Here is a 19,116-nt window from a genome sequence, read left to right on the forward strand (position 1 = left end):
CGTCTAGATAGAGACAAACTAGATACTGGTTTACAAGCTTTTTGGTTTACAGCGAGCTCTCATTTGCTCTTTCCACGATTTTTTCACTCGGAAACGATAGAGCAGAGAGGGCTGTGAAGAAGACGACAGCCAATCGCACGCTGATCGACCCCTCTCCAGGACAACAACGACGGCAACGGCCTCTGTGCGAAGAGGACACAGGCGCCGCGCCGACTGGTCGCTGCCCAGTTCTACAGTAGCTTCAAGACGATTCATTTCGCTTGTCCTATGTAGCATTGTCTATACTGAAGATAGTTGCTTGTTTTGTCTGTCGCCTTTTGCTTGCGACACATCTATGTGCTCAAAGTTAAGTATTGTCGTGTAATTTTCGTAATAAAACTCAGCTTGAATTGTTGTCTAGCGCCGGGCGCGGTGGCCGTGCGGTTCTAGGCGCTCCAGTCCGGAGCCGCGCTGCCGTTACCGTCGCAGGTTCGAATCCCGCCTCGGGCATGGGTGTGTGTGATGTTCTTAGGTTAGTTAGGTTTAAGTAGCTCTAAGTTCTAGGGGACTGATGACCACAGCAGTTGAGTCCCGTAGTGCTCAGAGCCATTTGAACCATTTTTGTTGTCCAGCAATCCGAGAAAACGGGTTTCATAGACTCCACATATTTGACGTCAAGATAGGATTCAACAGTTTCCTCAACTTTAGATTCCTGTTTGAGGAACGATATCTATACTCGACATCTGCAGAAGACAGGTAGGGTAGGGTGACCAGACGTCCGGATTAATCCGGACATGTCCTCCTTTTTAGCTCTTTGTCCGGGGTCCAGGTGGATTTTTGCAGTGTCCGGCTTTTTCGCGAAGTTGAGCGTAATACAGTTAAATTTACAATTCGTCCCGTTCTATTGCTCTTTTCTTAAATACTTTAACTATTGGCACAGCCTTCGTGATAAACACGAACGAATGCGGAGTTAGTAGGTGGCACCAGGATCGTCGATGTTATCGTTGATCGACCTATAAGCGAATGCATATATCGATTATTTCAAATTTTCGTTTCGTATCTCCAGTTTGTATTGGCTTGGCTTGCTGTAGTGCACGTATGATTTGTGAGTGTAATTTTTAACCGAGTGAGTTACGTAAAATATTTGGCTATGCCTAAACGAAAGTTTTCATTTTCTGATGTCCTTTCCTGCAAATATCCGGCTTTCAAGAAAGGGAGAAATGAATTTGAAGCGGAATGTAAGATATGTGGAGTTGGAACGTACGTCTCAGTGGCCAATAAAGGTAAGAACAAACTTTACGTATTAAATGTCATGGTTTTATTTCATTGTTTCATAGTCATTCAGTTTATTTGTATTCGGAAGGTTAAAGTGCAGTTTACATGTCGTCAGCTGCTGTTTGAATTGTAGATGTTGTTAGCGGTACGTCGAATGAAGGGAGGTGAATGGTCTTACTATTTTCGCTTTGTAAACAACTCCGTGTGGTTGACATAACAGAACAGTTGACGCCACACTGTCACCACAATCAATGTTTTTAATTTTTTTATATTGCTCATTTAACCATCACCTGACCATCAGTAACAATTAAGTACTAGTTTTACCGGTAATTCCCGGCGGTCATGTGACGTGTCCAAAGCTGACGGGTGGTATCCTCACGTGCAGTTGACCCGTTTGATGTGTCCTCTTTTTTCTTCCTTTGTCCTTCTTTTTGAAGCTGTTTGTCCTCCTTTTTAAACAATTGCACCTGGTCACCCTAAGGTAGGGGAGCTGACGAAATAATGTGTACACAGTAAATTACAACTCGGCCGGCAACACAATTTGTCATTCATCAGTTTTGCCGACAAAGCCTGGGGAATAGTATATACTGTTTCTGTTGCCACTTAAGGTCCAGGGGCGCATTCCAAGTAGGCTTCTCTGCCAAGAGAAGCGTGATGTGTCACCTCTTGGGCGGTAGTGCTCCAGACTCATTAATATTCCTTACTCGCGCCTCACGGTCCACAAACTCATCTCGAGTGGATCTCCTAAGTGATAAACACGGCTGCGTGCCAAGAACGGCCGTCATAAATGTACTGTGAGGGGCGTGATTAACTGCGGGCCTTGACCAGCAGTACTGTGGACAGAGCGGCTGTGTTGACCACGAGATCTCCAGCTGCGAGAGCGGGGGTTCCCCTCGGCCGCCTTTGTGGCAGGCGCGCAGATGTTGCTCGCTGCTTTGTGGCGCCGCTATTGTCGCGGGCTGCAGCTGATCCCCACTTGCGGTCCGCAGAGGTGCCGAGCGGTGAGCCACACCCCATTGTCTGCCAGGGGCGCGAAACCTACACCGAACAGCGCCTCGTTACGGCTATTGCGGAGCCGGCACCAGTGTTTCGCCATTTACTGACACCGTCAGTGAGTGTATAGCTTTCACTGAAAAATTTCTCTATACACTATAAGTGAAAAGGCAAACGAAGAGTCATTCAATGCGGTGTCGATGTTCAGTCAGCTGCAACACACTCCTGCCAAACTGTGGGAGCAGCTCCCTGTCTGATATGAGATGACGTGACGCCCTTCTATACTTCAGCAGAGCATAAGAAGCGATGAGCATTTGTGAAAGTTAACCTTGTGCGCCTCTCTGAGACTAGGATTGCCAGGAGTCCGGCCTCAGCCGGACGTGTCCGGCATTTTAGGGCGTGTCCGGCCAAATACGTATATTCAATGAAATGATAATTAAATAGACACCCTAGCTGCAAGCAGGCGTTGATACACTTCATTGGGGACATGTTGAAAATGTGTGCCCCGACCGGGACTCGAACCCGGGATCTCCTGCTTACATGGGTTCGAGTCCCGGTCGGGGCACACATTTTCAACATGTCCCCAATGAAGTGTATCAACGCCTGCTTGCAGCTAGGGTGTCTATTTAATTATCATTTCATTTCTAGCAAAGCTGCATGGTCATCCACGGTAACTGTTCTTTCGGGAACAGATACTACCGTCATATATAGTTAAAAATATGGGTTCCCGGCCTTTGACCTTCTTGTGCGAACGCACACGCTATGCCCGAACTCGTACGGGACTTGGTAGATTAATCTGCCACGAGTAATGAGTATGATGGGCAAACATCTATTAGGCGCCTTACGAATGTAGTGTTGTGGACATGTTGGGAATGTGGATCTCACGGGGAGCGTTCAAGGGATAAGTCCCTGCAGACGCACTATCCTCTGTGCCCGCGGTGGCTCAGATGGATAGAGCGTCTACCATGTAAGCAGGAGATCCCGGGTTCGAGTCCCGGTCGGGGCACACATTTTCAACATGTCCCCAATGAAGTGTATCAACGCCTGCTTGCAGCTAGGGTGTCTATTTAATTATCATTTCATTTCTAGCAAAGCTGCATGGTCATCCACGGTAACTGTTCTTTCGGGAACAGATACTACCGTCATATATAGTTACGTATATTCAAGCCTGGCCACAATCCGGATTTTGTTAAGCTCTTTAGCGATGAACTGGAGAACGCATAACTACGGCCCGTTCCAAACTAATAATTTAAGCGTAAGGGATAAGGAGTTGTGCCATAAGGGTAAGTACACTGATGTGACAAAAGTCACGGTATACCGATGTGCACATATACCGATGACGTTAGTATCGCGTACACCAGGTATAAAAGGGCAGAGCATTCGCGGAGCTGTCATTGGTATTCAGGTGGTTCATGTGGAAAGGTTTCCCACGTGATAATGGCCGCACGACGGGAATTAACAGACTCTGAACGCGGAATGGCAGTTGGAGCTAGACACGCGACACAATCCATTTCGGAAATCGTCATGGAGTTCAACATTCCGAGATCCACAGCGTAAAGAGGGTATCGAGAATACCACATTTCAGGCATTACGTCTCACCACGGACAACGCAGTGGCCGTCGGCCTTCGCTTCACGACCGAGGGCACGTTTGCATAGAGTTGATAGTGCAAACGGACAAGCAACACTGCATGAAATGACCTCAGAAATCAATGTACGGCGTACGATGAAAGTGTCCGTTTGGACAGTGCGGCGAAATTTGGCGTTAATGGACTGTTGCAGCAGACGACCGACGCGAGTGCCTTTGCTAACAGGAGGCAATCACTTGCAGCGTCTTTCCTGTGTTCGTCATCACATCTGTTGGATCCTACACTACTGGAAAACCGTGGCGCGGTCAGGTGAGTCCGGACTTCATTTGGTAAGAGCAGACATAGGCTTCCACTGTGGGGGACACCCCGCGGAGTCATGGACCCACGTTGTCAACAAGGCACTATGCAAGCTGCTGGTGACTCCATAATGGCGTGGACCGACTTTGCATGGAATGGATTGGGTCCTCAGGTCCAACTGAACCTATTATTGACTAGAAATGGTTATGTTCTGCTATTTGGAGACCATTTGTAGCCATTAGTATACTTTGTGTCCCCAAACAATGATGGATAGCGATGCGCCGTGTCATTGGGCCACCGTTGTTCGCAATTGGCCTGAAGAATATTCTGGACAATTCGAGCGAGTGATTTGACCACCCAGAACGCCAGACATGAATCTCATCGAACATTTTTGGGACATAATCGAGAGGTCAGTTCGTGCACAGAATCCTGCACTGACAACTTTCGCAACTGTGGACGGCTATAGAGACAGCATGGCTCAATATGTCCGCAGGGGACTTCAAGTGACATGTTGAGTCCATGCCATGTGGAGCTGGCGCGTTACACCAGTCAAAAGGAGGTAAGACATGATCTTAGGAGGTACCCCATGACTTTTGTCCTTTCACTGTAGATGTACCAACCAATGCTGTTGTTAGGTGTATGACCTAAGGTTTTGTTTGCAGGTCGAACGAGCCTAATACATAATGTCACAAGCACGCTACACGCAAAGCGACTGAAGTAAAATAGAACGTGCTGATTATCCGATGCCAAATAAGGCGGACGAATTAAGAGGGCGCGACATGTTTCCCGCCTGATTTCTTCTGCTGCTTCACTGGATAGAGGCCTGTTAAATCTGTTAAAGAGAAGGTCCTAGGTGTCGGTGCGAAGTGCAGATTTTATTAGTGCTGTTGAAGAAGCTGTAAGGCCCAGTAAGTCGGCCATAGCCGAAAATTGTATTTCCACAGGACATACTATGGATTATTCGGCCACGAAAATCTTGGCCCCATCGAGATCCTTCTGGGATTCAGTTGTGAAGGAATCCGTGGAAATACGTTTAGCGGAAAATCTTATTAATCGTGATGGCTGCTTTTCATTGAATAAGGCCTGGGACCCGTTGATTTCTTTAATTTCAACCAAAAGAAAACTTTTTATGGCTTCTGACATGTCGAGCGACAAGTAATTTTTATTTTAATATGAAATTTTGCATTTTAATGTTTTGGTCACGTCTGCGTGTATGTTTTACTTTTTTCACGCATTCGTTTGCGCTCCATAGATGCAGTAATATTGTAGAGGGCCTTGGAATCGACAGGTGGCGCGCATGTTACGGTAACTTGCGCATGCGCGCCTGCGGCACTTTTACGTATAAATAGAGCGACTTGCACTAGCAATCTCCAGTGTCAAACACTCGCCTGAAGATGGCTGTAAGGTTGTCAGCCGAAATATCGTGGAAGGAAGTCGATGAGATCCGGCTGCAATCCCGAAATCCTGTGGAATATTCGATACGCCGGGAAAATTTCAAGAGTCACAAGAGCAAACATGATTAATACGTATGTAATTGCCAAAAACTACTTACAATCCTGAGTATGTGTATTTAGAACCCAATTGAAGCACTTTCAGTGGAAGACATTTGCTGAAGCTCCAGGCCTAGAACAAGGAGCTGAGGTATTTTTCTACAAAAAACGTAAAGTTGAATGACAGTAAATTCTTTGATCAGTGGCAAAATTCCACAAAAATTATGCAACAAAAAAGACGTCTCTCTTTTAAAAAGCTTTTGGCACTTGAAAAGTGTACAGTCTGTTTCAAATCACAGCGTAATGAAGAATTTTATTCGGTTGTACTGTAAATGGTTGAATATTACTTTGCAATTCCAGGCCCTAAGGGCAACGTCGAATGGGTGCTGTTTCATAAACGTCCAATGACGAGAGGAACGTAAGAAATTGCAAGCAGACACATTCACAAAGATGTTGGCGATGTTGTCGTTTAAATTAAAATTATCTTCTCAAGAGTTTCACCAAATGACTTCCAAGAAAAATTGTGTTCTTAATAAAGTGGGTTTAAACGAGAAGTGTTAATACCTAACTATACTGTATTGTTGTTTCTTTATAAGTCTAATCAAAATGATCAAAGATATTCAAAAGCTTTTCATTTACCGTCCCAGAATAATATATAATTGTTTATTTTATGTAATGAAGAACTTTTAGTATATTTTGACATAAGATTATTATAGTAAGATAACTTAGTAATTAATAAGATTGAGCACTTAATTCCTGTCGTAACTGCCAAATTATAAGGCTGTTTACTGTTTTTTTAAAAAGTTGCAGCTCATTTAATGTTGATCTCGCAAAAACTGAGTGACTTGACTATTAATAAACGATATCCAAATCATTCTATTTTTATTTAAAATAGGTAATCCGGCTTGTTGGGAAAATGTCCAGCTAAACGTAACGCCGATTCCAGCTGTTCAATTTTTGGACCTGACAAATCTTTCTGGGATTCTAAACTGGATCCAAGCCTTTCACGGGCAGAGCACTAGCAACGCCTTCTCCAACGGATTTCGTTCTCGTCACAACACAATGAGGTGAAGTATTCACGATGTACAAGCGTCAAACTATATCTCGCATCATCCACAGTGGTGAAGGTTGTTCTCATTACATATTCTGCCTGTGGTCCATGTACTAACGATGATGCTTACATGTATCGGGTCGGTGTTGTGTGTTCGTTCTTCTGGTCAGAGGGTTATAGGCAGTAACTAGATGTTGAAAGCCGAGCTCTGTCTCCTAACGGTTGAGCGCGTGCGATGTACATGGCCTCTAGCTGCGCAGAAGGCGCGAACAGAACAAAGGGCAGGGAAGGTGTAATTCTATAGCTGAAACCTTCACACTAACGCACAGACCTTCTAACCTACAGCTAGCCATTCTGCAAACGATCTTATTGACAGGTTATGCTAGTACGACGAATAATTCGACAAATTAACTGTTTATTATTAAAAACACAGTGGGTACGGGATCATGCTGAAACTGCAACAAGAGAGCAATTTATTTTAGCCTGTCTTGTACGCCTTTTGTTCTTTCTCTTGGTGCCATGTTAAAATGAGCTTCTTTCCCCACACCACAGCGGGGTGTAGACAATTTTACCTCACTAAAACGCTAAAGCAGTTGCAATTCTGACAGAATCTTGAAATAATCTGCTATTTATACAACACTTGTGGACAGGTGCCATAGCTTATGAAAAGCTCATGCTCGGTATAAAAATTAAAAAAAGTATGATTTCTTCATTTTTGTTGTTACAAACCCATACTAATTCTCATTTCTCCAGCCATCGATGAGCCTTGAAATAATGACATTATTTTCATTGAAAAAATCTGTAGTCACTTCTATAACGCAGTAGATGAGAAACTTACGCAGATTATCTATGTGGCAAAATATTCTTCGCTTTGCATGCTACCATGTGTCAAAAATTTCTTTCGGTACCTCGAACTGTTTATGAGATATGATGTACGTTTATTTCACTTCCACTCTGTCGTTTGCTCACACAATCTGAAGATGCGCACTACATACAATCCATTTTCTCGAGATTGGCGATAGATGTAGATGTCGTCCCAAGTTTAAAGATAAATTCAGTATGTTAGTTCCATTTCATCCGCAGCAAAATGTAAACACTCACCAAACCTAAACTCATGGCGACCCATATTTTTCATTACAAACTTTTCAAATTTTGCACAGTCTCGTACTTAATGTAGAAATATAACAATACTTATGAACAATAACGAAATGATAGGCAGTTCATCATTATATGTGTGAGACTCAATGTTTTTTATCGAATGGTTTCGTTAAAATCGTTTGAAAAAGAATGCAGTGCAGCGCGTACGCGCGCCTCTGTTCCCGTGATGTAGACGTGGCGGGCAGAGAGCGTTTCGTTCGTAACGACGGAAGGCATTGCTCAGCAGCCGACAGCAAATTAAAGGGGCACCCGCCGGAACAGAGGGATGGACTCGGCCAGTGCTGAGAACGAAACTGCGTGCCTTGCTCGAGCTGTACTTCCGCTGCTCTCCCGAGTTCTTTGTAGTTGTAGTCAAAGCCAACTGCCGATTGAGCCTTATACTGTAATGTCCCAGTCCTTTAAAACAACCGGTGACTGCATCCTATACCGTAACGACGCAGTCCTTTAAAACCGAAGACTGATATTCTTTTTATTGATTTGCTTGCAACAGATAAGTGAACAGCTTGACATTGATGAGATTGGACTTCAGCGTAGGTAACTCCAGTAATTACTAAATGATGAAATAACGGATGTGTTTCGAAATTCTCTCGTTCTCTCCGTACACTTATTCTAACAGAAAAAAGTCAGTTATGTTGATATACCCTTTAAGTATCTAGCGTTCGCAGCTCGTGGCCGTGCGGTAGCGTTCTCGCTTCCCACGCCCGGGTTCCCGGGTTCGATTCCCGGCGGGGTCAGGGATTTTCTCTGCCTCGTGATGACTGGGTGTTGTGTGCTGTCCTTAGGTTAGTTAGGTTTAAGTAGTTCTAAGTTCTAGGGGACTGATGACCATAGATGTTAAGTCCCATAGTGCTCAGAGCCATTTGAACCATTTTTTAAAGTATCTAGCCTCATGTAAATAAATGATTTCGTGTAAAGTATCTCTTTAAGGCTACTCAGTGCAAGTGTAACTGCGATGTTTGGTTGCCAGCACCATTATAGTGTTGCTATGGATGAGTGTGGATTGCAAGGAAGGGAGAAGATGAAACCACGACATTCTTGAATTGCACCAAGGAAAAAAGAAAAGAGTGGAATCATATCTGAACCTAATTTCCGTATCCAACGGACTGGACAGTGTCAACAGTACGACATGTCCTCGTTATGGAATGCTGTAGACATTGCCTCAGAGTCTTCTTCTTAAGAACTCTATCAAGTATACTAATCGTGCAACTGATAATAAAAATTTCTTTTACCCAAAATCCTAAACAGCTTCGAGTTGAACACGTGGCTTGGAAAGGACAAAGCCCATTTCAACTCGCAGAAAGGTTATGGCCAGTATTTTCTGGGCTTAACAATGTATTCTTTTTATTAATTTCCTTACAACGGGTAAATGAATAACGTTTGACTTCTACGCAAGTGTTCGGAACAAAGTAGATGAAAAAGTACATGAAAGTAGATCCGTGCCACTGAATACATCCCATATTTGTACTACGATATTTGTTACGAACTACGAAATCATTGTGATTATATTGAATACTGAAGTTGTTGTGTAGTCCAAAAACTAGTTTGGTGCAGCTGTTCAGTCCAGTGCAAGACTCTTCATATCTGTGTAACTACAGCAGTCTATATTCACTTGAATCTGTTTACTGTAGCCAACCCTTATCGTCCCAGTATAATTTTTTCTGCCCCAGCATGTGTCTTGTCAACAAATCCTTCTGTTAGCCAAGTAGTAACGTAAATTTATCACCCCAAGTCGTTTCAATATCTCTTAATTAGTTACCTGATCTACCCCTCTTTAACATTCTTCTGTAGCAAAACTCTTCAAAAGGTTCTATTCTATTTTTGTTTGGACTGCTTATCGCCTAAGCTTCACATCTCTACTGGGGTACAATGCAGAGAAAGACCTTCGGAAAAGACCTCGTAATATTTAAATTTATATATCGTGTGAAAATATTGCTTTTTTCATAAGTGATTTTCTTTCTATTGCCAGGCGCTTTATATCCTCTCTAAGTTGGCCATCGTCATTTATTTATCTGCCCAATTAGCAAATTACATCTGCCACTGTGTCATTTCCTGATCTAATTCGCCCAGTATCGCCAGAATTAATTCCATTACCTTTGTATTACTTTTGTTAATGTTTATCCTAAAAACGTTTAATTAATCCACACATTGATATCAGCTACACTTCTAATGTATGCGACCTTATACATGAGTTTGTATTTATGGATGATAACATGGCTATACAGTCTTCGAATCTAATACACTCCTCTACGATACGTTGTCTTTTCTAGGGTATTTATTTACAATTACGTTAAAGTTGAGACGGTTGGACTCACTATTCCAAGAATATTACGAATAAGTCGTTTCACAGTAGAACATCGTTCTTGTAGTAAAGCCGCTCTACAAGTAAGCCATCTTTGTACACTGATACATGGTACAAAATGACGATCGCTAGCCGCCTTCCGTGATAAATATCGCTGACTATGTATATTGTCCAAATCTTACGCAAACCAGCACTAAAATTAAATACTGTCTGCCCGAGAAATAAATACTATTCCCAAATCAAAACAAGTACTGTTACAAAACTAACGAAAAACTTATTTTTTATATCTTTGTTTCTACAACTTAAAAACATTACAGTTTGAAGATAACCATAGACCATATGAAAAAGCTTCAGTTATTATAGTATTACAAGAGCGTAAATAGATTCTATGCGAAATGGGGTAGGGGGTGGGTAGGGCGGGTATGCAGGGAGCAGTGGCTCGGAGGAATTCAGGAAGCTCGCTGAAAAGAATCTTTTAGAAACGAACTATAATATGTGTTCTCATCACAAACCCTTTCCACTCTCCATAAACTCCTCCTCATTGTTTTGTATCGGACCTCGTTTTCATAATTAAGTACCGCCGGGTGAGAAAATTCGGAGACATTTTGCCATTTGGGCTACCAATGAAAGAATTTCGAGCAAATTTTTTTTAACTAAATGCAACCATTGCCGTTTGGGCGATATTTTTGTTGAGCAATCAGATGTTTGGGCAACACATGCAAATTCAAGTGTATTTTTATGCACTGATTGCAATTTAATGTTATTTGTAATGGTGTTTACCGCTCCGCTGCCTTGTGAAATACTGAAATCCCAGAGTTTTGCCAGTCTCCAAATAACGACGCCAATGCTGACATTACACTGCTGTAGATAGGTAATTGGGGTATTACAGTGGTGCGTACATATTTTCAACTTACCGTTACAGTAGTAAATGAATCAAACTTGGTTTTCCTTTTGTTTCTTGTTACCAACCTAACCATAACTAGAAACTGGCACAACAGCACACTGTGCAAAAGCAGTAAATGGCAACACTTACTTCAAATTCAATTGCAGGTATAACTAAAAAATGGTTCAAATGGCTCTGAGACTATGGGACTCAACTGCTGTGGTCATTAGTCCCCTACAACTTAGAACTACTTAAACCTAACTAACCTAAGGACATCACACACAACCATGCCCGAGGCAGGATTCGAACCTGCGACCGTAGCAGTCGCACGGTTCCGGACTGCGCGCCTAGAACCGCGAGACCACCACGGCCGGCGGTATAACTGAAGTGATTAATAAATCAACAACTGAGCTCAAAAGGCAACACTGTAATGTATTGGGTTTTGACTAAAGTATGGATGGACTATAGCCGTTAGTGCTGTTGACATGTCGATAGTTTAAGTCTATCGATAGCCATGTTGACTGTCAATAGTGCGTATCGCTTTATCGTCGCACGATTGAAAAGCAAAACATCTTTCAATTTCTGTACATGGCAAATAGGTTCTGTGTAATTTCATTAAGGTTATAGCGGGAGTTCACCCCCCCCCCCCCCCCCTCCCCTTCCGCCGGACCCACCGTATGCTAGGTCCTTGATCCATTCTATTCAGCTGCTCATCCAAGACGTTTGCCGGCACCTCTGACAGAAACCTCAGAATACTTATTTTTATCCTTGAACCTTAATTCTCTTTCCAAATACCTTCTTGGTCACGTTGACAACTTGCTCAGTGTAAACATTAACATCGGGGATGACACCGACAGCGATACCTTGCGTACCGCAAGGGAAGTGCAAGTACTTACCGATATCAGTACTGCGGGAACGCCCCCGCGTCTCGACGGCGTGACCTTTCCGGGGCGCCGGTACGCCCACGGCGACGTCGCCGCCAATTAGAGATGTCTGGCGTACTTCCGCGTCCCATCTGCGTCCTGCACCCGCCGCTCATATCCATTTAATGGCCGCCGCTTCTTTAGAGTAGAGGCGCTCCGGCTCGGGCTCGCTTCCGCCTCTTTGTCGCCGCGGGCGCCCCGCTCGGTTATTTGTTATTCTGGCGCCGTAATAGTTCCCACCGGCTGCCTACCTGCTGCTCTTTTCTGCCCGCTCGGCGAGGCCACGGCGGTTACCGTGGCGCTTTTCTCTCGCCGAGACTTCACTCGGCGGTGGCGGTTTATACAGCCAGCCATCCAGCCACATTCATACCGCGCGACCCACATCCGAGCGAGCGGCGGCAGTCGCAGTGCTTCACGTGCCTCCACTGTGAAGGACGACCTCATACTCAACGTGTATGAAAGAGAGCCGTTACGTGCTGCTGAATGTGCTATGGTGTTCTTCACTTCCGTATCTATAATGAGTTTTATTGTAGATATTCTTCCAGTGGCGCTTTGGTGCGTGTCAAATGTCTTTACTGGTGGCAGATACTGGAACTGAGCGAGCGAGCGGACGAGCTCGGGAGAGGGGGTGGGTGTTTATACGCTATTATTTTTTTTCTTCTTTTCCTTATGTGACTCGGTAGCTTAAGAATAGGTGTCATATTATAAATCCAAAGGTCTGGAGTTTCTTTCCTATCATTTATAGGATTTCTTCTACCATTTACCACTTCTTTCGATTTTGGCAATGAGTTGTCTATTAGTGTGAAAAATACCGAATTTCACCGTGCTTTGGAGTACACGTTAGGCTGTAGGCCAAGATCTTCAGGTACACTCCACAAGGTACTTCATGGACAGGACATAATGAACAGGTCAATGCCCGGTATTTCTAAGATTGTAATACCCTGCATATGTGAAGCATATTTAGTTTTCTACACTTTTTAACAATGTTATTCAGATGAAAAGAGACAGATAAGAATTTGCTTCATTGATTCACACGTTGGCCAGATATGTCGCACTGTTAAAAGATAGATGCGCCGAACACAGACGGCACGGGAGACTGGGTCAACCAGAAAAATCTCCTATTCCTGAACACTGTCTTGACACTTGACGTAGCGTGAACTGTGGACAGACAAAGGTCTTTTCATCCGCCTCCACGTATTGGGACTCCGTTAGCAAAGAAGCAGTCTAAATACATATAAGAAATGGGATTTCAATTCAGCAAGGAATTGGAACGAGCATTGCCGACACTAAGACATCGTCGGCCGCAGACGAACAAGTCCAAGTTAATACGGACGGGGAGTCAAGAGTCGGCACACTTTAACTGGGCGCGAACACAATGCCCGCGCGCGCGCTGCGCAGCGATTTGCAGCCGCGCTTTTCCCGCGAAGACCGCATGCGAAGACTGTGGCCCGTTTCTCCGGCAGGAAGAACTGGATGTCGTCGTCCGCAACGAGCCGGCCGGTGTGGCCGTGCGTTTCTAAGCGCGTCAGTTTGGAACCGCGTGACCGCTACGGTCGCAGGTTCGAATCCTGCCTCGGGCATGGATGTGTGTGACGTCCTTAGGTTAGTTAGGTTTAAGTAGTTCTAAGTTCTAGGGGACTGATGACCTCAGTAGTTAAGTTCCATAGTGCTCAGAGCCCGTCCGCAATGATTCGTTTACGATGACGTTACAGCCCCACCCCTTGAAGCCTGCGCTTCTCTAAAGAGCAAGCGTATTTATTAGCGAGCCACTGCAGCAGCACGTCAGTAACAATCTGAAGATGACGAGCAGTGGTCAGAACACGATCCGCCGCGACGCCCGTGAACCAATGAAGCCGTTACTATGTCGGGAAAGCCTCAAACAGCACAGACTGGAATGTGATTAGTAAACCTATTACACATTTTCAATGAATAAAGATTCATCTTGTGCTCCAAAGATCTTTGTAGTTACCATGTGAAGTAAACAAACAGTTGGTGCTATACTTACTATTTTTGTGCCAGTATTCGAAATGTATTAAATATTTCGAAATTACAGCGAAAACATACTAAGACCAAATACATTTATATAATAATGGAGCAATTAATATTTTTGTTCAAAAAATGTTCAAATGTGTGTGAAATCTTATGGGACTTAACTGCTAGGGTCATCAGTCCCTAAGCTTACACACTACTGAACCTAAATTATCCTAAGGACAAACACATACACCCATGCCCGAGGGAGGACTCGAACCTCCGCCAGGACCAGCCGCACAGTCCATGACTGCAGCGTCTTAGACAGCTCGGCTAATCCCGCACGGCTAAGATTTGTGTATGAAGTGTTATTTGAACAAATGAAAACACGTAGTCAGGGATGTGTTTCTGTTAAATTATTCACACACACGAAAATTCATTCAGAATCGAATGTGGATTTACTAATCAACTATTCAAAATTGTAAAACCTTAATTATAATTTATAAAATGTATTGAGATAACAGTGCACACTTGAATGGAACGGAAAGAAGCCATAGTAACTGGCACAATGGGAAGTCCTACCTGCATTACACAGTGATTTGAGGAGTATGAATTTAGAAGCATATTTAGGAGCGTAACATGGCAAGTTGTTTTTTGTTTGCACACGCAGTTACTTACCAAGATAAACTAGGTAACAAAAGTCAAGAGGTAGCGCCGGCCGGGGTGGCCGAGCGGTCCTAGGCGCTACAGTCTGGAACCGCGCGACCGCTACGGTCGCGGGTTCGAATCCTGCCTCGGACATGGATGTGTGTGATGTCCTTAGGTTAGTTAGGTTTGAGTTGTTCTAAATTCTAGGGGACTGATGACCTCAGAAGTTTAAGTCCCATAGTGCTCAGAGCCATTTGAACCAAGAGGTAGCGACATGCACATATACAGTTGGCGGTAGTATCGCGAACGCAAGGTATGAAAGGTCAGTGCACTGGCGGAGATGTCGTTCGTACTCGGGTTTCCGACGTGATTATGGCCGCACTACAGGGATTAACAGTCTTTGAACCACTACAGGGATTAACAGACTTTGAACGTAGAATGATAGTTGCAACTAGACTCACGGGGATATTCCATTTCGTAACTCGTTTGTCAATTCAATACTCCGAGATCCACAGTGTCAAGAGTGTGCCGAGAACACCAAATTTCACGGACTACCTCTCACAACGGAAAACGCAGCGGCTGACGGCCTTTACATAACGACCGTGAGCAACGGCGTTTGCGTAGATTTGTCAGTACTAATAGACAAAAAAATGGTTCAAATGGCTCTGAGCACTATGGGACTTAACATCTGAGGTCATCAGTCCCCTAGAACTTAGAACTACTTAAACCTAACTAACCTAAGGACATCACACACATCCATGCCGCCGGCCGGTGTGGCCTTGCGGTTCTAGGCGCTTCAGTCTGGAACCGCGTGACCGCTACGGTTGCAGGTTCGAATCCTGCCTCGGGCATGGATGTGTGTGATGTCCTTAGGTTGGTTAGGTTTAAGTAGTTCTAAGTTCTAGGGGACTGATGACCACAGATGTTAAGTCCCATAGTGCTCAGAGCCATTCGAACCATTTGAACACATCCATGCCCGAGGCAGGTTTCGAACCTGCGACCACAGCAATCGCGCGGTTCCGAACTGAAGCGCATAGAACCGCTCGGCCACTGCGGCCGGCCTAATAGACAAGCAACACTGCGTGAAACAACCACAGAAATCAATGTGCGTCGTACGACGAACGTATCCGTAAGGACAGTGCTCCGAAATGTGGCGTTAATGGGCTGTGGCATCAGACGAACGACGCGACTCCCTTTGCTAACGGCACGACATCGCCTGCAGCGTCTCTCTTGAGCTCGTCATCACTACCGTTGGACCCTAGACTACTGGAAAACCGTTGCCTCGTCAGATGAGTCCCGATTTCATTTAGTAAGAACTGACGTAGTGTTCGACTGTGGCGCAGACCCTACAAAGCCATGGATCCAAGTTGTCAACAAGACACTGTGCACGCTTGTGGTGGTTCCAAATTAGTGTTGGTTGTGTTTACATGGAACGGACTGGGTCCTCCGGGTCCAACTGTACCGTTCATTGACTGGAAATGATCTACATCTACATCGTTACTCGGCAATTCATCCTTAAGTGCCTGGCAGAGGGTTCATCGAACCACTTTCACACTACTTCTCTACCATTCCACTCTCGAATGGCGCGTGGGAAAAAGGAACACCTAAATCTTTCCGTTCGAGCTTTGATTTTTCTTATTTTATTATTATGATCATTTCTCCCTTCGTAGGTGGGTGTCAACAAAATATTTTCGCATTCGGAAGAGAAAGTTGGTGATTGAAATTTCGTAAATAGATCTCGCCGCAAAGAAAACCGCCTTTGTTTCAGTGACTGCCACCCCAACTCGCGTATCATATCAGTGACACTTTCACTCCTATTGCGCGATAACACGAAACTAGCTGCCCTTCTTTTACTTTTTCGATGTCCTCCATCAATCCTATCCGGTAAGGATCCCACACCGCGCAGCAATATTCCAGCAGATGACGGACAAGTGGAATGGAGGCTGTCTCTTTAGTGGGTTTGTGGCATCTTCTAATTGTTCTGCCAACAAAGCTCAGTCTCTCTTTCGCCTTCCCCACAATATTATCTATGTGGTCTCTCCAGTTTCAGTTGCTCGTAATTGTAATTCTTAGGTATATAATCGAATTAACAGCCCTTAAATTTGTGCGATTTATCGTATACCCAAAATTTATCGGATTTCATTGTCCGCCCCAGTAGCTGAGTGGTCAGCGTGACGGATTGCCGTCCTCTGGGCCCGGGTTCGATTCCCGGCTGGGTCGGAGATTTTCTCCGCTCAGGGACTGGGTGTTGTGTTGTGTTCATCATCATTTCATCCCCATCCGGCGTGCAGGTCGCCCAATGTGGCGCCGAATGTGATGAGACCTGCGATATGGCGGCCGGACCTGCCCCGCGAGGGGCCTCCCGGCCAATGACGCCAAACGCTCATTTCCATTTCCATCGGATTTCATTTAGTACCCATGTGGATGACCTCGCACTTTTCTTTGTTTAGTGCTGATTGCCACTTTTCGCACCATACGGAAATTCTCTCTAGATCATTTTGTAATTGGAATTGATAGTTTGATGATTTTACTAGACGGTAAATTACAGCGTCATCTGCAAACAGTCTAAGGGGGCTGCTCGCATTATCACCTAGATCATTTATATAAATCAGGAACAGCAGAGAGCCTATGACACTACCTTGTGGAACGCCAGATATCACTACGAACTGTGACCTCTCTAAGAGGAAATCACGAATCCAGTCACACAACTGAGACGATCCTCCATATGCACGTAATTTGATTAATAGTCACGTGTGAGGAACGGTATCAAAAGCCTTCTGGAAATCTAGGGCTATGGAATCGATCTGAGATCCCTTGCTGACAGCACTCATTACTTCATGGGAATAAAGGGCTAGCTGTGTTGCACGAGAACGATATTTTCTGAATCCGTGTTGGTTATGTATCAATAAGTCATTTTCTTCAAGGTGATTCATAATGTTCGAGTACAGTATATGCTCCAAAATCCTACTGCAAATTGAGGTCAGTGATGTGGGACTGTAATTCAATGGGTTACTCCTATTTCCTTTCTTGAATATTGGTGTGACCTGTGCTACTTTCCAGTCTTTAGGAACAGACCTTTCGTCAAGTGAGCGGTTGTATATGATTGCTAAGAAAGGCGCTATTGTGTCTGCATACTCTGAAAGGAACCTGATTGGTATACCATCTGGACCGGAAGACTTACCTTTCTTAAGTGATTTGAGTTGTTTCGCAACACCTTTGATATCTACTTTTATGTCACTCATGGTAACAGCTGTTCTGGTTTCGAATTCTGGAATATTTACTTCGTCTTCTTTCGTGAAGGAATTACGAAAACTGTATTTAGTAACTCCGCTTTAGTGACACTATCATCAGTAACATTTCCATCGCTATCGCGCAGTGACGGTATTAACTGTTTTTTGCCACTGGTGTGCTTTAAATACGACCAGAATCTCTTTCGGTTTTCTACCCTATTTTGGGACAATATTTCATTGTGCAAACTATTAAAAGCATCTCGCATTGACGTCCTTACTAAATTTCGAGCTTCCGTGAAACTTGGCCAGTCTTGGGGTTTATGTTGGAAACCATTTGCAGCGATTCATGGACGTCTTGTTCCCAAACAATGATGGAATTTTTATGGACGAGAGTGCTCCATGTGACCGGGCCACAGTTGTTCGTGACTGGTTTGAAGAACATTCTGAACAATTCGAGTGAATGATGTGACACCCAGATCACCAGACATGAATGCCCTCAATCATTTGCAGGACATAATTGAGAGGTCAGCCCGTGCAGAAAATACTGCACTGGCAACACTTTCGCAATTATCGACGACTAAAGAGGCAGCATAGTTCAGTATTTGTGCAGGGACTTCCAGCGGAGCCGGTCGTTGTGACCGAGCGGTTCTAGGCGCTTCAGTCCGGAACCGCGCTGCTGCTACGGTCGCAGGTTCGAATCCTGCCTCGGGCATGGATGTGTGTGATGTCTTTAGGTTTAAGTAGCTCTAAGTCTAGGGGACTGATGACCTCAGATGTTAAGTTCCATAGTAATTAGAGCCATTTTGAACTTCCAGCGACGTTTTGAGTCCATGTCATGTCGAGTTGCTGCACTATGCCAGGCAAAAGAGGTCCGACAGGATTAGGAGATATTCAAAAAATGTTCAAATGTGTGTGAGATCTTATGGGACTTAACTGCTAAGGTCATCAGTCCCTAAGCTTACACACCACTTAACCTAAATTATCGCCGGCCGGAGTGGCCGTGCAGTTCTAGGCGCTACAGTCTGGAGCCGAGCGACCGCTACGGTCGCAGGTTCGAATCCTGCCTTGGGAATGGATGTGTGTGATGTCCTTAGGTTAGTTAGGTTTAAGTAGTTCTAAGTTCTAGGGGACTTATGACCACAGCAGTTGAGTCCCATAATGCTCAGAGCCATTTGAACCATTTTGAACCAATTGAACCTAAATTATCCTAAGAACAAACACACACACCCATGCCCGAGGGAGGACTCGAACGTCCGCCGGGACCAGACGCAAGGAGATATTCCATGACTTTTGTCATCTCAGTGTAAGTGGAAGGTTGCTTAGCAGTAAACCTTG

General features: G+C 44.5%; 1 protein-coding gene and 1 non-coding gene across 3 annotated transcripts in view; both read left to right on the plus strand.

Annotated features, from left to right (window-relative positions):
• LOC126484253 (ERC protein 2-like) overlaps positions 1-19,116 on the plus strand; it is a 465,233-nt gene that overhangs the window by 391,814 nt on the left and 54,303 nt on the right. The window lies entirely within an intron of this gene.
• On the plus strand, positions 3,179-3,253 carry Trnat-ugu (transfer RNA threonine (anticodon UGU)). Its single transcript has one exon. It is a non-coding gene; the product is annotated as a tRNA-Thr (tRNA).

Source organism: Schistocerca serialis, chromosome 6 (assembly GCF_023864345.2).
Source record: "Schistocerca serialis cubense isolate TAMUIC-IGC-003099 chromosome 6, iqSchSeri2.2, whole genome shotgun sequence".
In the NCBI taxonomy this organism is placed as follows: Eukaryota; Metazoa; Arthropoda; class Insecta; order Orthoptera; family Acrididae; genus Schistocerca; species Schistocerca serialis.